This window comes from Mastigoproctus giganteus, chromosome 9 (assembly GCF_048544385.1).
Source record: "Mastigoproctus giganteus isolate SK-2022 chromosome 9, ASM4854438v1, whole genome shotgun sequence".
Classification (NCBI taxonomy): Eukaryota; Metazoa; Arthropoda; class Arachnida; order Uropygi; family Thelyphonidae; genus Mastigoproctus; species Mastigoproctus giganteus.
The window spans coordinates 70,766,054-70,789,476 of NC_143583.1; the positions used below are offsets into that span (position 1 = coordinate 70,766,054).

Here is a 23,423-nt window from a genome sequence, read left to right on the forward strand (position 1 = left end):
CATTATGACCACCTACCTAATAGTGGATAAGTCCTCCTCTTTCCGCCTGTAGTGCTTACGGACCTGTTAGCTTAACTTCTGTTCCAGGAAATATCATGGAGCCTCTGGCTAAAGAGGTAATGCAGGACCATCTAGACAGGAATACAATTATATTGTAGTAAACAGTATTAATGATGCAGTAACAAAGGAACTAGATGCAAAAAATAATTTTGATATCAGAGTAAGTAAATTTATATTAGGCAGCCTATCTGCCTAATATAAACAAATTAGGCAGATATAAACAAATCTGCCTAATATAAACAAATTAGGCAGATAGGCTGAGAAACAGTAGTTGAAGTTTAATATTGATAAGTTTAATATTGACATAATGTTCAAGATACTGCATATTTCTAACAGTAATCCCAGATTAACGTACCAACTGTGTGGTATTACACTCAGAGTAGTGGAAAATGAAAAAGACCTGGGATAATTGTGCAGTCAGATATGAAGTTCTCTGAGCAATGCAGAGAAGCAGCCACTACAACTCATGGGGTTTTGTCTATGATATTTTGTATAGAGGAACTTTGCCAGCACGTATAAAGAGTTGATTATCCCATTGTACATGACAATGGTTAGGCTACCTTGAGTACTACATACAGGTCTGGAGGTTTCACTTTAGAAAGCAATGAGATTGATAAAGGGAAGAGAACGGTGCTCTTACCTAGAAAGGTTTCATTTCTACAAATTGCAGCATCTGGAGACTAAACACCTGCGACGTGATGTTTAAGGCTGATTGAACAAGCTCAATGTTGATGGGATTCTTCCTGTTGCTCAGACTACACACACACACACACACATGAGGTGGGTATATAGCTTGAGGCCTGGTAGTTTCAGAATAGATGTGCAGAAGTTGCCCTCAGCTAGAGGGTGGTGGTTGTTGGCAGAAACTTCCATTTGTTGTTTGTGGAAGTCGGTAGTTTGAATAAATTCAATGAAGATATAGAAAACTTATTGGAGAGGATGGACAGGTGATCTTCGTCTCCACAAGTATCCTCAGGGGCTCACATCTGGTGAGTATGAGCTTGGCACACCCAGGGTCCTCAGCTGGATATCATCATTCTTTTCTTTCTTGGTGATTCTCTTATACTTCTGACTCTCTCTCTCTTCAGGGTAACTCGGAAATTTTTTTTAGCTGGTGCAGCATAAGCCTCAGGCTTCCTTGCACTATATGACTAGTAATAATAATAATAATAATAGTATACTAGGTAGTTTGCTTTATTGATTTTGCATAAAGCTATCTTTTGTGTGCCTTTTCGGTATCAGCATATTGTATTTTTGTATTGCTTGTAATCTACAACCAGTTAGCCTGGTTCACGATTAAAAAACCCGAGTTTCTAGTAGAAAAAAAATCCTTCAAATTTGGGACTCGAATCCATTCGAGAAGCAATTAATATATTGCTTCTCGAATTAAACACCCCTCCCTCTTTTTATGTGGAAAATAAATTAGACTTTACATGCCAGGGTTTTAAAAAATCTTTTGTTTATACTCCGGCACGATCACATTTACAACTAATAATTTCAACAAGAATAATCATTAACCATATTTAGCCGTACAATGACTAATCGTCACGCTGGCAAGTCAACTCAAACGTATGCGCGACTTCTCATCCACTTTTGACCACCACTAAGCTATGTAAGACCAAACCACTCAATTACCACTCCGATTTCTAGACAAGATGATATATCACTATTGGACCCTGGCTTCTAATCTCTCTTGGCATAAGCACATTAGAAATATCGCTTCCTCTGCATCTAAAAACTTGAGTGTTTCTTTCGCTCTCGGCGTTACTTTTCTCCCGAATAGCTGATCACTCTGTACAAATCGTAAATCCACTCTACCATGGATATTGTTCTCATACCTGGGGCAGTGACCAAAAACCCTTCTCAAGCTTCTAGATTCCATTCAAAAGAGGGCAGTTAGGTTAATTAATGACTCATCTCTAAAAAGTTTCTCTACGCACTGACTCAGAGACGCCCTGTTTCTGCTACATGCCCTTTTCTATAGGTACTTCAATGGGCACTATTTTTCTGCATGGGCTTCTATAATTCCCGCTCTCTCTCTTTTTCAAAGCAGTTCGAACACGTACTACAATCAGTCAACATCCCCTTACTGTCCAACTTGAAACTCATAGAACCAACTTTTCTTCTTCCTCATTTATTCATTCAACTTCCGTTTTCTGGAACAATCTTCCTTCATACGTATTTCCTGAAAATCACAATCTACAGAAATTCTAGTCTAATGTCAACAAATATCCTCTTTCAACTTCTCAACCTCCAACCCATGCACGGTACTAAGTGTTATAGGTTCTAACATTCCTCGTGTTTGTGGTTTTCATAAATAAATAAATAAAAAAAAAAAAAAAAAAACACCCAATGACCACAGTTGGATTTGAATCAACCTGAAAACAGCAATGCAGTAACATGGAGCTACATACTTAGCTAATTGCAACTACTGTTTGTAAACGCCTGTGACCTTATGTGGCCTTTCCCGAGGATGAAGAGCATTTTTTTTTCAATTTTTGCGCTTTTGGTTACGCCACTCAGTTTTTTTTTTTTTTTAAAGAACCGGTTCTCTTCGGTTATGTTTTTCTAGACATGAGAATAATTATAATAGCAATAATTATTGTAGTAGTAGTAGTAGTAGTGGCATGTGATGCAAGAAAGCAAGTGTATGAGCTTATGTAGCATCAGCCAAAAAAAAAAAAAAAAAAAAATCACATTGTAAAATTATTACTATACTGTTATAATTATTTTAAAGTTTTCTAAAAATTTGACAAACCGGCGGGGTTACTTCACACGTATTTGTTATAATTCTCCTACACAGTAGTTATTGTTCTGTTTTTTTACTTGTAGATGAGAGGGTGAGAGAAAATGTGGATTCACTCTCACATGCGAATGAATGCGCAAAGGCGCATAAGTGCACAAAATTCTCAATTTGGAAATTACCGAATTATAAAACTAGGAAGCAGAAAAAAAAAATTGAAAAGGAGGGCGACTTTATTGCAAGAATAAAAGCTGTTATATCGTTTCATATTATATTATTGCTCTCTTATTTCTTTGAAAAATTTTATAGTTGGAATTTTATTTAAATGAATTCATATATATTTATACTGTATATGTATTCATGAATTTACACAGGGTGCCCATATTTTTAAAATTGGTAAGCGGGACAACTTGAAACGAAATGTGTAGCATAGCATTTTTAGTTCAAAAAGCAAAAGAAAAATATAAAATTACAATTAAAATACATTTTTTTTAATCAGTCAGTCAATCATAGTATTTATTTGTTATATGATTGTTGTTAATATGTATTTGTCTTATATAAACTATAATATTATTTATAACAGTTATTTTAAAAATAGCGAGGAGGACTACTTTTACTTTATAAAGTATATTTTTCTTTAGATTTCGCTAGTTTTAAAATTTTTTCTCCTTCTAAATATTTTAAAAAGTTTTTAAATTCTGAACAGGACATGTTATAGTTTTCTTTCACCATAAGTTCGGCTTCTAAACTTTTCTAATAAAAGACGGTTCTCTCTTTCCGCCAAACAGTTTTCATTAAGCTGAAAACTCTTTCTGATGAAGCATTTGGATATGGAGCTTACAATTTGAGACAAATTATTTGTCTCCAGAAATTTTGAGAAAAATTGAACCTATTTTTTTTTTTTATCAACACACATTTTCTTTTCTTCATTACTTCAAAATAATACGTTATACATGTAATTTAAAATAACAGAGAGAAAAAAGATTTCTCAGTTCTCATTTTTATCTTGTTATTGGAATTAATTTTTAACAAATTGGTTAGATTCCAATAAGAATTAATTTAAAATACGTAAAATCCATAAATCAACAGTTTTTTCCTCTCTTATCGGTACAAATGATGGTATTGTCGGGAAGCGGGACAATTGGTTACCCTGAATTTACATGTAAAGAAAGAGTACGAATTTCTTTGAACTAATCACAGTATATTACTTTAGGTCTTTGGATGTTTCATATGTATTTAAGGTTATGTTGAAAATCAAATCAATCAGACATTGCTTAAAATAGATTATTTATACATGTACTTAATAAAACAGCAATGACAACAGCTCATAAGAAGTTGATGACATGGGATCATTGCCAATAACTTACTTCAAGTAGTAGCTACGAGTTTCTGATTTACTTTTATAGTGACGTAGGGACCTGACCCCCATTTAAGCGACCATACCTCCCCATATTAGCAAATCACAAAGCAGGCTGTTACGTCATTATACTTCCTCCCAATTGCATGGATAGTATTTGGAATGTTTGTTGCTCCGGGCAATAAGGTGTGTTACGACAAAAACATTAATGCGCATGAGCTGCTTTTATTTTTCTTCACAGTGCAGTCCATGTGATAATACTCCAGTCTGTGGATTAACAGAAGTTGTGTGTTCTCGTTGACCGTCCTTGAGCAGCTATCGCTGCATAGAGAACTTGTGGTGCCTGTGAATTATATTTTCTTAATAACTTCATTTTTACAGTGGTTATTAAAGGTATGTATAATTACGAAGTGCAAGAAGAGCATTTCTCAAAGTAATATTGAATAAAGTGTTGCCTCAAGATTGGGTCAAGGCGTCACCCATCTGGTAGGATTTGTTTGCTATTTCTTTTTAACGTTTTCAGTGTTATTACATCGATTTTATACGATGAATGTAGCTTTGTGGAAGAATCTGTACATTATTTACATCTAGTGCTTCACTGTATTGTGTATTGAATTCCTTTTCGTTTGGATTAAAGTGTGATCGTTATTCCCATGACTTAAAATAGCACGGATGCTATTTTATTTTAAGTTGGTTACCAAACCGAACGTTGCGATTTTATAATTATGATTCTTGTTCCCGAAGTATATATAGCCAAAACGTGAAAGTTCAGCAGCTACTGTCAATTTAAACGAGATTTGATTACTTAACATGTCATCATATTTGATGAAATGCTAATTTTGTATGTTTCACGATAAGCAATTTTGCAAGTTCTTTATTTGAAGCTGGACTGTAGCCATGGAGGTGCACACAGAAACAGTCATTATATTTTTATACTGGAATTTATAGAAATACATTGGTGACTGCAAAAATGTCATTTGTAATGATGTAATGTATATTACAATAAAAATCAAATTAAGCGTTTTCTAGGCATATATATATATATATATATATATATATATATATATATATATATATTTTTTTTTTTTTTTTTTGATGTGCAACTTAATATCAGTACAAGTTAAAGAAAAGGTAACATATTTTCAAAAGATAGCTCCCGAGTATGCAGAAATTTACTCTTTGCCTATTTATGGATGTCTGAACTATCTACTGCTACATGATGTAAGTATTTTACATAAGATATTGAATTAATGTTATATACAACTGTTATAAGTCAGTGACTGCAAGGTGCTGAGATAGAGACCACATTTTTTTTATGTACCTCTCCTCTTTATTTGGTCATGTTAAATTATGGGTATGCCACTTTTAACCTTGATGGCAAAAAAATATCACACCATAGAGTGATCACTTTCCACTCATGTTGAAAAGAGAAGTTCTGATAAAGTGATGCTCTCAGCATCATCTGTTGTCTGTAATCAACAAGGAAATTCTGAGCACTCAAAGAAATATCTATAATTGGTAAGAAACTATTCATAGAAGGTAGTATTTCCTCTCTGATTACATTCTACAAGAACCCTGCCATCAGTAGACAATTTTATAATGCTTATAGCAAGTAATCAAAGAAAAGTTACATGGCCTACACAACAAGAATATTGACAAAAATCAGTCAGTACAAGCCAATTTTAAAGGCAAGTAGCTCCACTAAATTGTTTTTCCTTTCTTAGCACTTCAAAATCACTTTATGGGGTGATATTTCAGTAGATGACAAGTTACTTCTCAGCCAAGGAATAGTTTTTATGTGGCTGCCTTAAGTGCAAATTAAAAAGTGTGCTTAATTTACCTTCTACAACCAATCTATATAAGTGAAGAGAAGCACATATTAACTTGCCCTTGTGTATATAGAAACAAAGTCATGAAACAGCAGAAACAAAATTGAAAATGCAACGTTTAATTAAATGACAATGATTTAAGCAAATACAGATGATCAAGTAATGTTAACTGTATCAGAAGAATTTTAATGATCAATTTAAACAGTTTTGCAAAACAATTTATATGGAGATTTGTATTAATCTCCACATAAACAGTAGTGCATTCCTTGATTAAAAAAGTACCACTGCTTGACAAATAATGGTTGCATATGCATTATGTTCATGTCCACCATCTGGAATCAAAATTCAGATTGAAATGGTACTTGTTGAAGACTGGCTGTTCAGCTAGTACAGTTAGGTATAATGGAACAAATTGATTTGAAAATTTTTGTTGTACATTACATTTCACAAATGAACTAGACATTAAAGAAAAGAAAAGTGAAGTGGGATTTACTCAAAGAGGTAACTACCATTAGGGGTAAAGGGAAGGGTTATTGCTTTCGTAAAGGCGACTACGATGGACTGAGACAGTATTTAAATTCTATACAGTGGGACCAAATGATGATGTTACCAACATCATCATTTGGTAACAGCAAATGATGATGTTGCTGTTACCAAATTGTTCAAGAAATATTGTTCAAGATGTCAGATGAACTAATGAGACATATGGCAGAGAAAAAAAATGCATGGGATACATACAAATTAACACGTGACACAGAAGCCTATGATAGATACAAGTTGATCTGTAACCAAGTTACAAGGGAGGTCAGGCAGGCGAAGGCAGATTACGAGAAATCTTTGGCAAGGGATGCAAAGAAAAACAGCAAAGAGTTCTTTACTTATGTAAACTCTAGAAGGAAGGGGATGAATCAGATTGGTCCACTTGATATCGATGGGTCAACTGTTGATGATCCTGCTCAGGTAGCTAACAAACTGAATGAATATTTTGCATCGACATTCACACATGAGGAGTTATTCAGCGAGGGGAATGCCAGAGGTGTATTCAACTCTGGCAGTAAGCTAGAGAAACTTGTAATAACTGAGAGTAAAGTGGAGGAGAAATTGTTGAAGATAAATACAAGAAAGGCACCTGGGGTGGATGGGATCTATCCAGTTATATTAAAGGAGGCAGCAAAGGAAGTAAGCAAACCCGTAGCCATAATTATGAGAGCTTCCTTGGACTCAGGGGAAGAACCCACGGACTGGAGATGTGCAAATGTGACCAATTCACAAAGGAGGATCAAAGGGCGACACAAGTAATTATAGACCTGTTAGTTTAACTTCTGTTCCTGGAAAATTAATGGAGGCACTGGTTAAAGAAGCACTGCAGGATCATCTAGACAAGACTTCAGTTATAGCTCAGACACAGCATGGTTTTGTTAAGGGGAAGTCTTGCCCGACCAATTTGATTGGATACTATGATGCAGTCACAAAAGAACTGGATGCAGGGAATAACTTTGATATTATATACTTGGATCTTAGAAAGGCTTTTGATACTGTTGCACATGGAAGACTGCTGCACAAATTGGAGCAGTGTGGCATTGGAGGCAAATTGCTGCTATGGATAAAGGGGTGGTTGAGGGGGAGAAGACAGAGAGTGGTTTATCAATGGACACTGCTCATCGTGGACTAATGTTATTAGTGGAGTCCCTCAGGGTTCAGTATTGGGTATATTATTGTTTTCTGTATTTATAAATGATATTGGTGATGGTATATCAAGCTTAATGTCCAAGTTTGCAGACGATACGAAGGTTGGCAGGGTTGTCAAGGACACTACTGACACCATGCTACTGCAACAGGATCTGGAAAGGTTGAGCAGATGGGCTGAGAGGTGGCAAATGAAGTTTAACATTGACAAATGTAAAGTACTACATGTGGGAAACAGCAACCCCAGAGCAACGTATGAACTCTGTGGTACTACACTGACAATGGTAGAGAATGAAAGGGACCTGGGGGTGGTTGTGCAGGCAGATATGAAGTTTTCTGAGTAGTGCAGACGGGCTGCAAGAGTAGCTCATGGTGTACTGTTGATGATATATAGGAATTTTTCTAGCGGGAATAAGGAGGTGATTATTCCCTTGTATAAGGCAATGGTCAGACTGCACCTAGAGGACTGTATACAGGTCTGGAGGCCTCATTTCAAGAAGGATGTAGAGATGTTGGAATGAGTACAGAGAAGGGCAACAAAATTAGTGAATGGAACAAAGGGGTGCTCTTATGGAGAAAGGCTTAAGTTTTGCAAATTACAGTGTCTGGGGGACTAGGCACCGGGGAGGTGATCTGATAGAGGTGTATAAAGCCTTGAATGGTTTGAGCATGCTCAATGCTGATGGGATTCTTCCTCTTGCTCAGAATAATCACCTGAGAGGGCATAAATTCAAATTGAGAAAAGACAGATGTAGGATAGACGTGAGGAAATTTGCCTTCAGCCAGCGGGTGGTTGGTTGGTGGAATAGACTTCCATCCCTTGTCGCGGAAGTTGATAGCCTAAATAAGTTTAAGGCTCAGCTGGACAGGTATTTCGAATGAACAGAGGGGTGAAGTGGAAGTGGTTATTTTTTATTTATTTATTTATTTATTTTTTTTTGGCTGATGCTGCATAAGCTTGCTTTCTTGCATCAAATGCCTCTACTGATGCTAATGTTTCTAAATTTATCTAATCCAAGGATAATCAGTAATTAGTATCAAACAATGTGGAAACATACAAGATTATAGAAATTGGTAAATAACCCTACTTTGTTGTATGACAGTGAAGCTTAGATCATGAACAAAAAAAACAGAAGGAAAATAGTGCAGTGTTGAGATGAAATTCACAATCAGAAACAAAATTGTAGCATACACAAAAGTGACCCAAAAATAGTTTTAGAGTATTTTAAAATGAATGTTTTAAAATAAGAAGACTTTTTTTTTTTTTTTTTTTTTTTCTCCTTTGTTTTTGTTGGTCTTGGCGCATTATAGCCTTAGATGCTAATGCGCCAATAAAATCTAAACAAACAAACAAACAATCCTTTGTTTTTGTGGTCAGCAGGATTCTTATTGTTTAGAGAGGATGAGAAAGTTCTAATAGTCAGCATATTTGAAAGGGTCAAAATAGAATTAGTTTATAATGTTAGTGTTTTTTTTTTTTTTAAGTGGTAATTGATGCAAGAAAGCAAGCCTATACAGTATCAGCTAAAAAGAAAAAAACTTCCCATTTCACCTATCCATTCCTTTCAATAGTTTTTCTAGTTTTCTTCCTTGAATTTATTTATGCTGTCCACTTCCACAACAGATGGAAGTTTGTTCAGTCAATCAACTACCTGCTAGCTAAAGGCAAACTTCCACACAACCATCCTTCCTCTGAATTTATGCCCCCTCATGTGCATTCTGAGCAAGAGGAAAAATTTCATCAGCATTGCACTTGTTCAATCAATTCAAAAACCTTCAACAGCTCAATTAGATCACCTCGCAGGTGCCTAGTGTTCAGATGCTGAAATTTGCAGAACTGAAGCCTTTTGTGGTAAGAGAACCCCCCCCCCCCTTGTTCCCCTCGCCAGTCTCATTGTCCTTCTCTGTACCTGTTCCAGCAGCTCTACATCCTTCCTAAAATGAAGCCCCCTAGACTTGTAGGCAGCACTCAAGATGTGGCCTGATCATTTCCTTGTACAATGGGATAATCACCTCCTTATACTTAGCGAAATTCCTGTATATCATTGACAAAATCTCATGAGCTGCCCTGCTGCTTGTCTGCAATGTTCACAGAACTTCATATCTGGCTGCACAAGTAACTTCCAGGTCTTTTTCATTTTCTGCTAACTTCAGTATAGTACCACACAGTTGGTATGTTACTCATGGGTTACTGCTACCCATATGCAGTACTTTTCATTCAAGATCAATTGCTAGTTCTCAGCTCATCTGCGTAACTTTTATAGGTCCTATTGCAGTAGCATACCGTCATTTCTAATTATTAACCCCTTGCCAATCTTTATCATCTGCAAACTTGGACATTAAGCCTGATATGCCTTCATCAATATCATTGATAAATATAGAAAAACAATGGATCCAACAACAAACCCCGGGGGACTCCACTAATAATATTAGTCTACGAAGAGTAGTGTCTATTGATAACCACTCTGTCTTCTCCCACCCGACCATCCTTTTATCCACAGCAGTAACTTTCTCTTATTGCCACACTGCTCCAGTTTGTGCAGCAGTCTTTTTGTGCAACAGTATCAATAGCTTTCTTGAAATTGAAGTGTATGATATCAAAATTATTTCTTGCAGCCAGTTCCTTTGTAACTGTATTGTAGTATCCAATCAAATTGGTCAGACAAGATTTCTCCTTTACAAACTCATGCTGTGTTTGGAGTATAACTGCAGTCCTCTCTAGATGGTACTTTTTACTAAATTTTAGTAAATATTTTCCCTGGAACAGATGTTAAGCTAACAGGTCTGTAATTACTTGTCACCATTTATGAATTGGTGATACATTTGTACATCTCCAGTCCTTGGGGACTTTTCCCGAACCCAAAGATGCTCTCAAAATATAATTATATTAAGGGTTTGCTTACTTCTTTGCTGCTTCCCCTAATATAATTGGATAGAACTCGTCCATCCCAGGCATCTTACTTACATTTAATTTCAACAATTTTCTCTTCCACTTTCCTCTCAGCTGTTATAAAATCATTTAGTTCAGTATTAGGGTTAGATAAACTTTTGGTATCCACTCCCCCTAAAGAATTCATGAGTGAATATAGATGCAAAATACTTATTCAGCTTGTCAGCAACCCAAGCTGGATCATCATCAGTTGAACCATCGATATCAAGTGGACCTTTGTGATCATCCCCTTCATTCTAGTGTGTACATAAGAAAAGAAGTCTTTGCTATTTTTTTCTTTGCATCCTTTGCCAAATACTTCTTGTAATCTTCCTTAGTTTGCCTAATATCCTTAATGAGTTTATTGCAGACTAGTTTATATCTACCATAGGCTTCTATATCATCTGATAATTTATATGCATCCCATGCATTTTTCTTCTCTGCAACAAGTCTCATTAGTTCATCTGACTTCCATTTAGGAAAAACTTATGAAACTACTAAACTTATGAATAGTTTAATTGCTTCTACGTTATTTCCTTGAATGCTTCCCATTTAGAATTTGCTGATGGTAACATCATTAGCTGGTCCCACTGCATAGAATTTATGCTTCCCATGTGTACTTCCCATTTAGAATTTGCTGATGGTAACATCATTAGCTGGTCCCACTGCATATAATTTAAAAACTGTCTGAGACTACTGTAGTCACCTTTACAAAATAAAAACTGTTCCCTTTACCATTGTTAGAAGCTCTGAAAAGTAAACCATTTCTGATTGTTATAGATGGCCATAATCAAAGTGATTCCCATTGTAGTGACTTATTATTATTAGCCATATGGTGCAAGGAAGCCTGAGGCTTATGCTGCGCCAGCCAAAAAAAAAAAAATTCCCAGGTTATCCTGGGGGAGAAAGAGAGAGAGAGAGAGAGAGAGAGAGAGAGAAAATTAAGAAAGGAATCACCAAGAAAGAGAAGAATGATGATATCCAGCTCAGGACCCTGGGTGTGCCAAGCCCATACTCACCAGATGTGAGCCCCTGGGGTTTTTGTAATAAAAAAAAACTTCAAATCAAAAACAGCTTGCCCTCAGTGCCATCATTGGAATGTGACTCTATAGGGTACGAATTTTATCTCACTTATTACAAAATGATTTAGCACTGTGTTAGTTTGATACATTTCTAGCATCCACCTCCCTAAAGAATTTGCCATGTGTGAATGTAGATGCAAAATACTTATTCAGCTTGTCAGCAAACTGTGCATGATCATCAACATTTGAACCATGTATATCAATGTGGTTCATCCCCTTTCTTCTAGTGTTTACTTAAGTAAAGAAGTCTTTGCTGTTTTCCTTTGTCAGAGATTTCTCATAATCTCCCTTGGCTTTTGTAACCTCTTTTGGGACTCGATTGCAGACTGGTTTATATCTACCATAGGCTTCTATATCATGTGATAATTTATATTCATTTCATGCATTTTTCTTCTCTGCCACATATCTTGTTAGTTCATTTGACATCCATTTAGGTCTACATGGATTATTCTCTCTTAAATGGATTATTTAAGGGAGTATTCTCTAAAGCTGACCAGCATAAACTTTTATTTACCATTGGTGATAAACTTTTAGTAAATAAAATCATTAATAATTGAATGATGCCTAATCAAGTATATATACACACATTACAGTAATAGCTAAAAGTAAATGTAGTCATATGACATTCTCATATCAGACTGCATATTCATTTGATATAATTGCCCCAATATACCTTTCGATTAAAAAAAAAAAAAACACCCAAATATTTCTTACAAAATTAATTAAGTGGAGTTTAATGTTGATATGAATATAAATGATGTAAAGGTTTGACCTGTTAGTAAAATTGGATATTTTTTTAAAGAATTCATAGCCTACTTGATGTTCTCACAAACAATAACTTGTGTTCTGGGGAAAATAATGGAATCACTTGTTAAAGAAACACTGCAGGACTGCAGTAATAGTTAAGATACAGCATGGGTTTGTTAAAGGGAAATCTTGTCTGACCAGTTTGATTGGATACTATGATGTAGTCACAAAGGAACTGAATGCCAAAAATAATTTGTTATCATATACTTGGATTTCAGGAAAGCTTTTGATACTGTTGAGAGGTATGGCATTAAGGGTAAGTTGCTACAATGGATAAAGGGATGGTTGAATGGGAGACGACAGAGAGTTGTAATCAATGGACGCTGCACTTCGTGAACAAATGTTATTAGTGGAGTTCCCCAGGGTTCGGTACTGGGCCCATCAATGATATTGATGAAGGTATATCAGGTTTAATGTCAAAGTTTGCAGATGATACAAAGGTTGGATTGTTAATGACAGTAAAGACAGTATGCTACTCCAACTGGATCTAGATAAGTTGGGCAAATGGGTTGAGAAGTGGCAACTGAAGTTTAACATTAACAAATGCAAAGTACTGCATATGGGTAGCAATAACCAAAGAGAAATGTACGAACTGTGTGGTACTACACTCAGGGAAGAGGAAAGTGAAAAAGACCTGGGGGGGTAATTGTGCAGTCAAATATGAAGTTTGCTGAGCAGTGCAGACTGGCTGCCAGGGCAGGCCATGGAGTCTTGCCAGTGATATATAATGGAATTTTGCTAGCAGAGACAGGGATGTGATTATCCCATTATACAAGGCAATGGTCAGGCCACACCTGGAGTACTCTGTACAGGTCTGGAGGCCTCATTTTAGGAAGGATGTAGAGTTGCTAGAAAGAGTACAAAAAACGGCAACAAGATTGGTGAGGGGAACAAAGGGGTGCTCTTACCAAGAAAGACTTAAGTTCTACAAATTGCAGTGGTTGGAGACTAGGCACCTGCGCAGTGATCTGATTGAGGTGTATAAGCCCTTGAATGGGTTAAGCACTCTGAATTCTGATGGGATCCTTCCACTTGTTCAGATTAAGAACCTGAGGGGGCACAGCTTCAAATTGAGGAAAGACAGTTGTAGAATAGATGACCGGAAATTTGCTTTTAGCCAGCAGGTAATTGATTGGTGGAACAGACATCCATCTTTTGTCGTGGAAGTTGATAGCCTAAATAAATTTAAGGCTGAGCTGGATAGGCATTTGGAACAAATGGAGGGGTGAAATGGGAGGTTTTTTTTTGACTGATGCTGCATAAGCTTGCTTTCTTGCATCATATGCCTCTACTAATGCTAATGCCAATTCATGCATTTTCAAAGGCCCGGGAAGACAACCTGAATTAATCAAGGATAGCAAATCTGTTACATCCAGTTTTCCATCATTTAATGAGTAGAACATCTTACAGTTTGCTATTGTTATTTTGTGGCTTAAAGGAAGCAACTGAAGGAGTTTATACTATTGTAAGAGTTGCTTTTATATTCTAACTTGGATTTACACACTAGGAATCTGAGCATAGATTTTTGAATGCAGTCAATGAGATATTGTAATGAGATATTGCAATGAGATATTGTAGATGAGCATTCCAGAAGTGAGAATCATACTCTGGAATGGGTATTACTGTTAATAGGTATAATAGGTGAATATCCTGGAAGTCAAATGATATCCTTTTAAGAAATACAAGGGTTCTAGTTGCTTTTGCCGAGATGTTATTAATTATGCTCTGTGAATCAGATGAGTCCCGAGGTTTTGATGTCAAATACCGTCAGTAATTTGATTCTTCAGTTTATATTGAAACTCAATTAAAATTTTTCTTGCAATAGTTGCTAATTGTTACACTAATATATTACAGAAATTAGAATATAGTATGTTTCAAGCGTTTAGTGGTATCAGACTAGTAGTAGTAGTGGCATGTGATGCAAGAAAGCAAGTGTATGAGCTTATGCAGCATCAGCCAAAAAAAAAAAAAAAAATCGCGCCATTCCCTCCGATTGCCTGTCCAGTTCCTCCTTAAATTTATTCAACCTATCAACTTCCACAACAACAGATGGAAGTTTGTTCCAGCAATTAACCACCCGCTGGCTAAAGGCAAATTTCCGCACATCTATTCTACATCTGTCCTTTCTTAATTTGAATTTGTGCCTCCTTAGGTTCGTAATCTGAACAAGTGGAAGGATCCCATCAGAATTCAGAGTGCTTAACCCATTCAAGGCCTTATACACCTCAATCAGATCACCGCGCAGGTGCCTAGTCTCCAGCCACTGCAATTTGCAGAACTTAAGCCTCTCTTGGTAAGAGGGTCCCTACATTCCCCTCACCAATCTTGTTGCCCTTCTCTGTACACGCTCAAGTAAATCTACATCCTTCCTAAAATGAGGCCTTCAGACCTGTACGCAGTACTCAAGGCGTGGCCTGACCATTGCCTTATACAGAGGGACAATCACCTCCTTTTCCCTGCTAGCAAAATTCCTATATATCATTGACAAAACCCCATGACCTGACCTTTCAGCCTGTCTGCATTGCTCAGAAAATTTCATATCTGACTGCACAATTACTCCCAGGTCTTTTTAATTTTCTACCACCTTAAGTGTAGTACCACACAGTTGGTATGTTTCTCTGGGGTTACTTCTACCCATATGCAGTACTTTGCATTTTTCAAGGTTAAACTTCATTTGCCACTTCTTAGCCCATCTGCCCAAATTATCTAGATCCTGTTGCAGTAGCACACTGCCATTACTGTCATTAACAATCCTGCCAACCTTTGTATCGTCTGCAAACTTCGACATTAAGCCTGATATACCTTCATCAATATCATTGATAAATATAGAAAACAGCAGTGGAGCCAACACTGAACCCTGTAGGACTCCACTAATAACATTAGTCCACAAAGAGCAGCACCCATTGATTACCAGCCTCTGTCTTCTCCCACTTAACCATCCTTTTATCCATTGTAGCAACTTACCCTTAATACCATTGTGCTCCATCCAATTTGTACAATAGTCTTCCATGTGCAACAGTGTCAAAAGCTTTCCTGAAATTCAAATATATGATATTAAGACTAGACAATATCTGAATTGAATGACAGATTACCAAATATTAATCTAAAGGTTCTGAGATTGATAAGAATAGAAAGCTAAGAAAAACAGCAGTAGAGAGTGGGGTTGGGGAAGACTGATTTGGCCTGGTGTACTTGATGTGAAAAAGAATTGTAGTAATACAATAGTTTTGCACGACAGATAATAGGAAAAAAAATGCAATAAGAAATATTTTTAACATTAAGTATGTTGTATAATGCTAATATTCATTATAATTTAAATCTTGTTTCGTGTTGAGTCAAAGCCCTTTCCTGGTGTGTAAATATACAAGTTAGGTGTGATAAAAGAAATGTACCTGTTGCTGTGGCCTTGGAAAGATATGGAACTTTGCTCCTAAGCATATCTAGAAACTTTGTTATCATCTTCTCAAAGTTCACATAAGATGCCTAAATGTTTAATTTCTCAGTGGATTTTAATATAAAAAATGATTTGCAATTAGCTTAGTCTGATTATTGGTTGTCTTTGGATATAGAAGTTGAAACGTCTAGAAGCATTGCACGATTAGTTTTAAGTTTGTGACAAAGATGTGTAAAGAACAAGAGACAACTTAGTTACTGCCTTTTGAAACCCATTTCTTTCATAAAATGCTGTTGCTATCTAAAATCTGCCACTGATTTTTGAACTGGCACTGGCTGCTTTAAAGATAATGTCTCTGGATGGGAGTGGGGAACTGAGACTAGATATTTCTGTATACAGTATATGGCCATATTTTGGAACTACACATTATTATTATTATCCATCTAGTGCAAGGAAGCCTGAGGCTTATCTGCACCAGCCAAAAAAAAATTTCTGAATTACCCTGAGAGAGAAAGAGAGAGAGAGAGGGGGGGGTGCCTCCGTAGGCAGGAGCAGTAGTGCATAGCACACGCTTTTTGATTAGACCGGGGTTCGAGCCCGTGACCACCAAATACGGAGGATGCAGAAGGTCAGGGAATGACCACCGCATATCCCCCAGCCCGGATAAAGGGTGAAGGATGGTGTCAGGAAGGGCATCCGGCCGTAAAAATTGCATGCCAAAACAATAAAAAAAAAAAAAAAAACACGCTGACCCCATATATAATGGGAAAAGGCGAGGACAAAAAAAAATCCCTGAGAGAGAGAGAGAGATAGAATAAAAATTGAAAAAGTAATTAATATTACTTTTTCCATTCATCCCAAATCAATGTGTTGGGAGATTAGTTATCTCTGTTTGCAGAAACAGATGATGATGCTGTTGTACACCAAAGATCATTGTGTTCCTGGTTGCAGCCACTCCTACTTATTTCATACATTTGTAGTCCTGGCATAGTGAGGAGTAGGATATGGCAATCTGTGAGAAAGATAGATCAAGAGATTCTTGGAGGGATATTTTCCCCATGCACTACTTACTCGCTTGAGTACTGAAGGTACATATCTGCTGATATCACAGTGATAGTATTTACCAGAATACAGTACAAATTAATTGTAACAGTACTAAGTTCCATTTGTAGGGAGTTTATTTTAACTAGAATCTACAGTGTGTCTTGGATAAACATGTAATCTTGTGTGTGTGTGTAGACACACATGTAAGACAGCATGCTGATGAATTTCACTAATATCAGCCTTTGGGATAAACTCCCATCTAATATTGTGGAGGTGAATATTAGATGGGAGTTTATCCCAAAAGCAGCTTGAATTAATTTATGAAAGGTTTAGACAATTATTAGAAGAAATTGGGAATATTTTGTTTTGTGTTATGTAAGCCATGCTTCATTGCATCATATTGTCAGTACTGATTTGTTAAGAATTATTAAAAGAGGATTGGCTTACTTCATTATGTACTGTGTTAATGCAAAGGACAAATTTTAGAAGGCTTATATGTAGATATTGGCATAGTCTTAAATGAAAATTTTTGTTGTATATATTACACACAAAAAATGCTAAATCACAAAAAGCTTGATTGCTGAATGTTAAAATTTATATAGAAAATAAATAAATAATATGAAAATGTATTATGTGCAAAACAATATTGTTTCATATCAAAATATATTGTGTATATTTTATTTTGTTTTAAATATTTATATTTTTGATATGTTGGCAAAGCTTTCAGACTTTTAGTTAAATACTGGTCATGGATACAAAGTTCCTTGTCTAATCAGAGTATTGGACAGTTGCTTTGTAGTACAAATCTTAGACCGCCTTAATCTTAACTTTTCCATGTTAAGAGTGCTAAACCTATATGAAAATAATGGTAAATGGTGATGTTAAAAATGAGTTATACTGCTATAAAATTCATAATTTATACAAACCTTTATAAATGTTGATGGTTATGAAATCACATATTTTGTGCAATGGAAAATATGTGAAGATATTTAATATATTTTTCTCAATAATGCTACTGATCGGCACACTAGTGTAGCCCACTGATCCACAAGAACTGTTGTGTGGCCCACAAATATTTCTAAGTTTGACTTCCTATCTTAGATAATTCCCACAGCTGTCAAATATATGCTGGTGGATAGGAAAATACTCAGTGTAATGGGTGAAGCAGAAGTTTGCCCTTCTCTCCTTCACAGTTGTCAAATCACTGTTAGTAAGAGTGCATATATATACTGCAAAATTATATGCAATGACATTACCTTTTGGAAAATATCAGCAACTTGTCCATTCCATAATATAAGAGAGGATATCAAAAAGTTCGTACCCTTACCTAGAAATAATAGCCCTAGAAAGGTGAAACGTCATAGGAACTTTAATCCTTTTCTATGTACCCTACATATATAGTAACACATTTCTCCCATCTATGGATCAGTTGTTTAATGCCTTGATCATAGAAGTCCGCACTTTTTGCCTTAAACCACAATTCCACTTCATTGATGACTTGTGCCTCCACTGCTTTGACATGTAGTCTCTGGATCATACTAGTACACTCAGCATTTGCCATTTGTCACCAACCGATCAAAAAATTTCTCAACATCCACATTACACAAATCCAACCGTTAGCAAGAACATTGCATTTGACACTGCTTCTGCAAAGGTGTTAGCAATCTTGGAACCCATCGTGTGGAGACCTTAGACATGTGCAGATGGTCATTTAAAATGCTGTGGGCAGACCCATAATTAATTCCCACTGCATTTGCAATGAAATGAATTGTCACATTTCTGTCACTCAGCACCAGCTGCTCAACCTTTGCAACCATCTCTGTCTGTGGATGTTGATAGTCTTCCTTCTCTTAGCTCTTCAAAGACACTTCTACAACTGCACTGGAACTCCCATTTCCACTTTTTTACAGTGTTATAGGATGGACAATTCTGCCCATACACAGCTTTCATTTCTTTGGTAATTTCCTGAGCTTTCTTGCCCTGCAAAAACAGGAACTTGATCACTTCTTGATACCTCACTTTATAAGCCATAGTGGCCTTCCTCAGATTCTGGGCTCCGCCTCTGGTGTACAATCACCTACAGGAATGAAATTTCACATGTTAGTTATTGAATGTAGACAACTTATATTAAAAATGGCGTCTTCATGCTGATGTTTTATCTAGGTCAGGGTATGAACTTTTTGAAATCCCCCTCGTACAGGGTGGTTATGAATTTCTTTCCCACTTTTAAAAATTAATAGCTCAAAAAACTATAGCTGTATTGAAAAACATTTTTGCATTGTTATCAATATGTGTGGAGTTTTTTAAACAGTAAAAGATTATTTTGAAATTTGATCACCATGGGCTAAGTGATTTATTTACTCACTTAGTGAGTAAATAAATTAGCTTTCGTGTTCATGTGAAAAAAGAATAGCTCTGGGATCAGAGAACTCTAGTGCTTGCTGAAAAATGTCTTAAGGCCTTGTTTGTGAAGAGCTGTGTTAAAAATTGCAAGGTGTTTTGATGGTCTGCTATCATCACAAGGAATGATTCAAGGAATTGAATCTAAATTTGAAGAATCTGTGAGGAAAGTAAACATTTAATTGTAAATATTGATGGCAGTTGTGGACAGAATACCCTATTTTGATTTCTTGTTAGAAAATAATCAGGTGACACAGAAGCTTATGGCAGATATAAGCTAGTCTGTAATCAAGCCATAAAGGCGGTTAGGCAGGCTAAGGCAGATTACGAGAAATCTTTGGCAAAGGATGCAAAGAAAAACAGAAAAAAGTTCTTTACTTATGTAAACTGTAGAAGGAAGGGGATGAATCAAATTGGTTCACTTAACATAAATAGTTCGACTATTAATGATCCTGCTCAAGTAGCTGATAAACTGAATGAGTATTTTGCATCTACATTCACACATGAGGAGTTATTCAAAGAGGGGAATGCCAGAAGTTTATCAAACTCTAACAGGGAGCTAAGTGATTTTGTAATAACTAAGAGCAAAGTGGAGGAGAAACTGTTGAAGTTAAACATAAAAAAGGCACCTGGGGCAGATGGAATCTATCCAGTTGTATTGAAGGAGGCAGCAAGGGAAGTAAGCAAACCCTTAGCCATAATTATGGGAGCATCCTTAGAGTCAGGGGAGGTCCCCATGGACTGGAGATGTGCAAATGTATCTCCAATTCACAAAGGGTGACACAAATAATTATAGACCTGTTAGTTTAACTTCTGTTCTGGGAAAAATAATGGAGTCACTGGTTTAAAGAGGTGATACAGGATCACGTAGACAAGACTGCAGTAATAGTTCAGACACAGCTTGGGTTTGTTAAGGGAAAGTCTTGTTTGATCAATTTGATTGGATACTACAATGTGGTCACAAAGGAACTGGATGCAAAAAATAATTTTGATATCATATACAGTCGGACTTCTGTATAACGAAATCGATCATTCCCTTGAAAAAATTCGTTATAAAGAAATATGACGTTTTCAACAATGAAAAATACTGTAAATTCAGAAATATAGTAAAAGATGTGGGAATGAATAAATTTTCTAACATTTTAAAACAATTTGTTAATACATACATATTAAGAAATGACTACTTACATGATTCCCACAATTTATTAGTACACTTTTAAGAATTATATCTAAAATATTTGGTTATTTTTTGTTGTACACTGGATTCCAATGTACACCATTCATAAAAATGTTCACATTTGTTTAAATTTTAGACACTCAGATATATTTTGTGTTACATTTTCTTCCCACTGAAGACTTCGATGCAAAGTTTCAAATGCTGCCAACATTTGTTTGGAAGGTTTAATATTGCCCTAATTTTCATCCAACTCATCGATGATATTGTCACTAGTTCTTTAACTACTCTCCAAAACATTGGAGATACTCGGATATTAAGCTACTATGACATCATTATCAATTCCTAAAAATTCGTCAAGAACAATTTATCCACTGATCAAACCTTGCTTGGAACTTTTCCCAAGATTACTCAATGTCTCTGTTAATTAGCATTTTAGCAAAACCTGTTTTTGCAAAACAATTCTTAATCATTGTTTCTGTCACATCTTGACTCCACACTTTCGCCAATTCTGATATATACATCCACAAATCTATAACAGAATCTATAGGTAGATTTCTATTCTCAGTATAATTTTTTCAGTATGTGCCTTCGGTCGCATACTGAAAAATTTTCAAATTCTTGATAATGCCCTAGTCCATTCTTGATAATGCCCTAGTCCATTCTTGATAATGTCGTACCGTAGTCCATTGGCTGCAGTTAAGATGAATTATTCAGAAGGAAGAAAACAGGCTTCACACTTGCAAGTTTCGAAATTACTGAGTGAAGGTTGGCAGGGCAGTTATTGACAATCAATGTGATTTTTCTGTTTTCATTCATCATCTTTCTATCGAAATTTAAAATCCACTGCTCAAAAATTTTGGTTGTCATTCAAGGTGTTTTGTTGTAGTTGTAGTCAAACTCTAACAACTTTACTCCTTTGAAACATGGGGATTATTTACTTTTGCCTATTTCCAAAAGCTTCAGTTTTCATTACCAGCCGTATTTGCAACCAAGAGTGTAATTCTTTCCTTACTATTTTTATCACCTAAACATTTATCACTTTTTAAAAGTCAGTGTCTTGTTCGGCAAACATTTAAAAAATATAAATGTTTCGTCAATGTTGAATATGTCTTTGGACTCGTAGTCCTCCATAATTTTTTTCACAACTGTTTCTTTCCAATGGATATAGTCTTCTTCGATTGCAACTCCACTCACTTTCGTCAGAAATTACTTTTTCAGGTAAGCCATGATGCTCTTTAAATTTGTCCAGCCAACCAGAACTGACTTGGAATGTTTGGTGCCCTAGAAAAGATGCGTATTCCATACGCATAACCCTGATATCAGCATGTTTTGGTCTCGAATGAACTTCATCTACATCTTCCCAAAGACATAATTTTGCACGCTTCCTAATTGGTCCCATTTTTTTAAACAGTTTGAGAATTGAAACTGGGTTTTTCAGAATGGTTGACACACTAATGGCCGGGACATCAAATTTTAAAGTGATTTTTTTTTTTTTTTATAATGCCGCGATATACACTACTTTTATAATGCTGCGATATACACTTCTTTTTCAGACTGCACTCAAGGATTTCATCTTAGACACTGTAAGGTTTCTTGCACAGCAGTTAAAACAAAGCTTAAATTAGGAACCACTTGTAGCTACCATGTAAACAGAGATAGGTGAAATTTAGTGAAGGTGTGGATGACTCATTTCTTCGGAACAACAGATGAATTTCCAAGATAAAGAAAAATCATTCTCTTCTAATTTTCTAATAGGAAGCTTAAGGTAGAAAATAAGTTTTCCAGAGCCAATGCCCGCGTCGGGAATATGCCTTAATCTTTGCCAATGGCTGTGGACAGCTAACTAGCGGGACTTCTCGGCATAGTAGTGTATAAGTTGTATAGGTTTTACTTCTTTTTAGCCATTGCTGACCCACTGCTGGGCAAAGGCCCCTCCCAAACTTCCATCTTTTTCTATCCCATTCCATGGTTGGCCAGTTTCCTCTTGCAGGATTTTACCAGCACCATTAAATTGTAAAATGTTTTAGATCTTAATTTGTGGAATTAAAGCCTTTAGCTATTAAAAGCTAAAGGGATTAATGCTTAATCTTTTTAGCTGCTAATTTGTACTTTCTACAGCATCAGCTTTTTGCCTAAAGGCCAGAGGTGTGAACAATGCCTACTGAGATCTCTCGAAATCAGCTCATTATATGGAAATTTTCTTCGTTATACGGAAACTATTTTCAATGTAATCAAGGGGATTGTAATCCCCTTGATCCCAATGTAATCCCCTATTTTCAAGGGGAAATCAAAAAAGTTCGCTATATGGAAGTTCGTTAAATAGAGGTCCGACTGTACTTGGATTTCAGGAAAGCTTTTGATACTGTTGCACATGGAAGACTGCTGTACAAATTGGAGCAGTATGGCATTAAGGGCAAGTTGCTGCAATGGATAAAGGGATAGTTGAGTGGGAGACTGCCGAGAGTGGTAATAAATGGACACTATTCTACGTGGACTAATGTATTAGTGGAGTCCCCCAAGGTTCAGTGCTGGGCTCATTGTTGTTTTGTGTATTTATCAATGATATCGATGAAGGTATATCAGGCTTAATGTCCAAGTTTGCAGATAATACAAAGGTTGGCAGAGTTGTGAATGACAATAAAGACAGTATACTAATGCAACAGGATCTAGAAAAGTTAGGCAGATGTACTGAGAAGTGACAACTGAAATTCAAAGTACTGCATATTGGTAGCAGTAACCCAAGAGAAATGTACCAAGTATGTGGTACTATACTCAGGGAGGTGGAGAATGAAAAAGACTTGGGGGTAAATTGTGCAGTCAGATATGAAGTTCTCTGAGCAGTGCAGAGGTCCTCCATAATTTTTTATGGAGGACCTCTGCACTGCCAGAGCAGGTCATGGAGTTTTATCAATGAT

The 23,423-nt window shown here is 36.1% G+C and overlaps 1 protein-coding gene across 3 annotated transcripts in view; it reads left to right on the forward strand.

The window, feature by feature from the left end:
• The first annotated feature begins 4,400 nt into the window (after window positions 1-4,400).
• The window catches only part of whd (carnitine O-palmitoyltransferase whd), a 333,289-nt gene continuing 314,266 nt past the window's right edge, over window positions 4,401-23,423 (forward strand). Inside the window, exon 1 of one of the 3 annotated variants that reach the window (XM_090381653.1) lies at window positions 4,401-4,553. The gene's annotated coding sequence lies outside the window, so the exon portion shown is untranslated. Of the gene's footprint in view, window positions 4,647-23,423 lie in introns of all 3 variants that reach the window. The other 2 variants (XM_090381652.1, XM_090381654.1) reach the window with 2 other exon arrangements.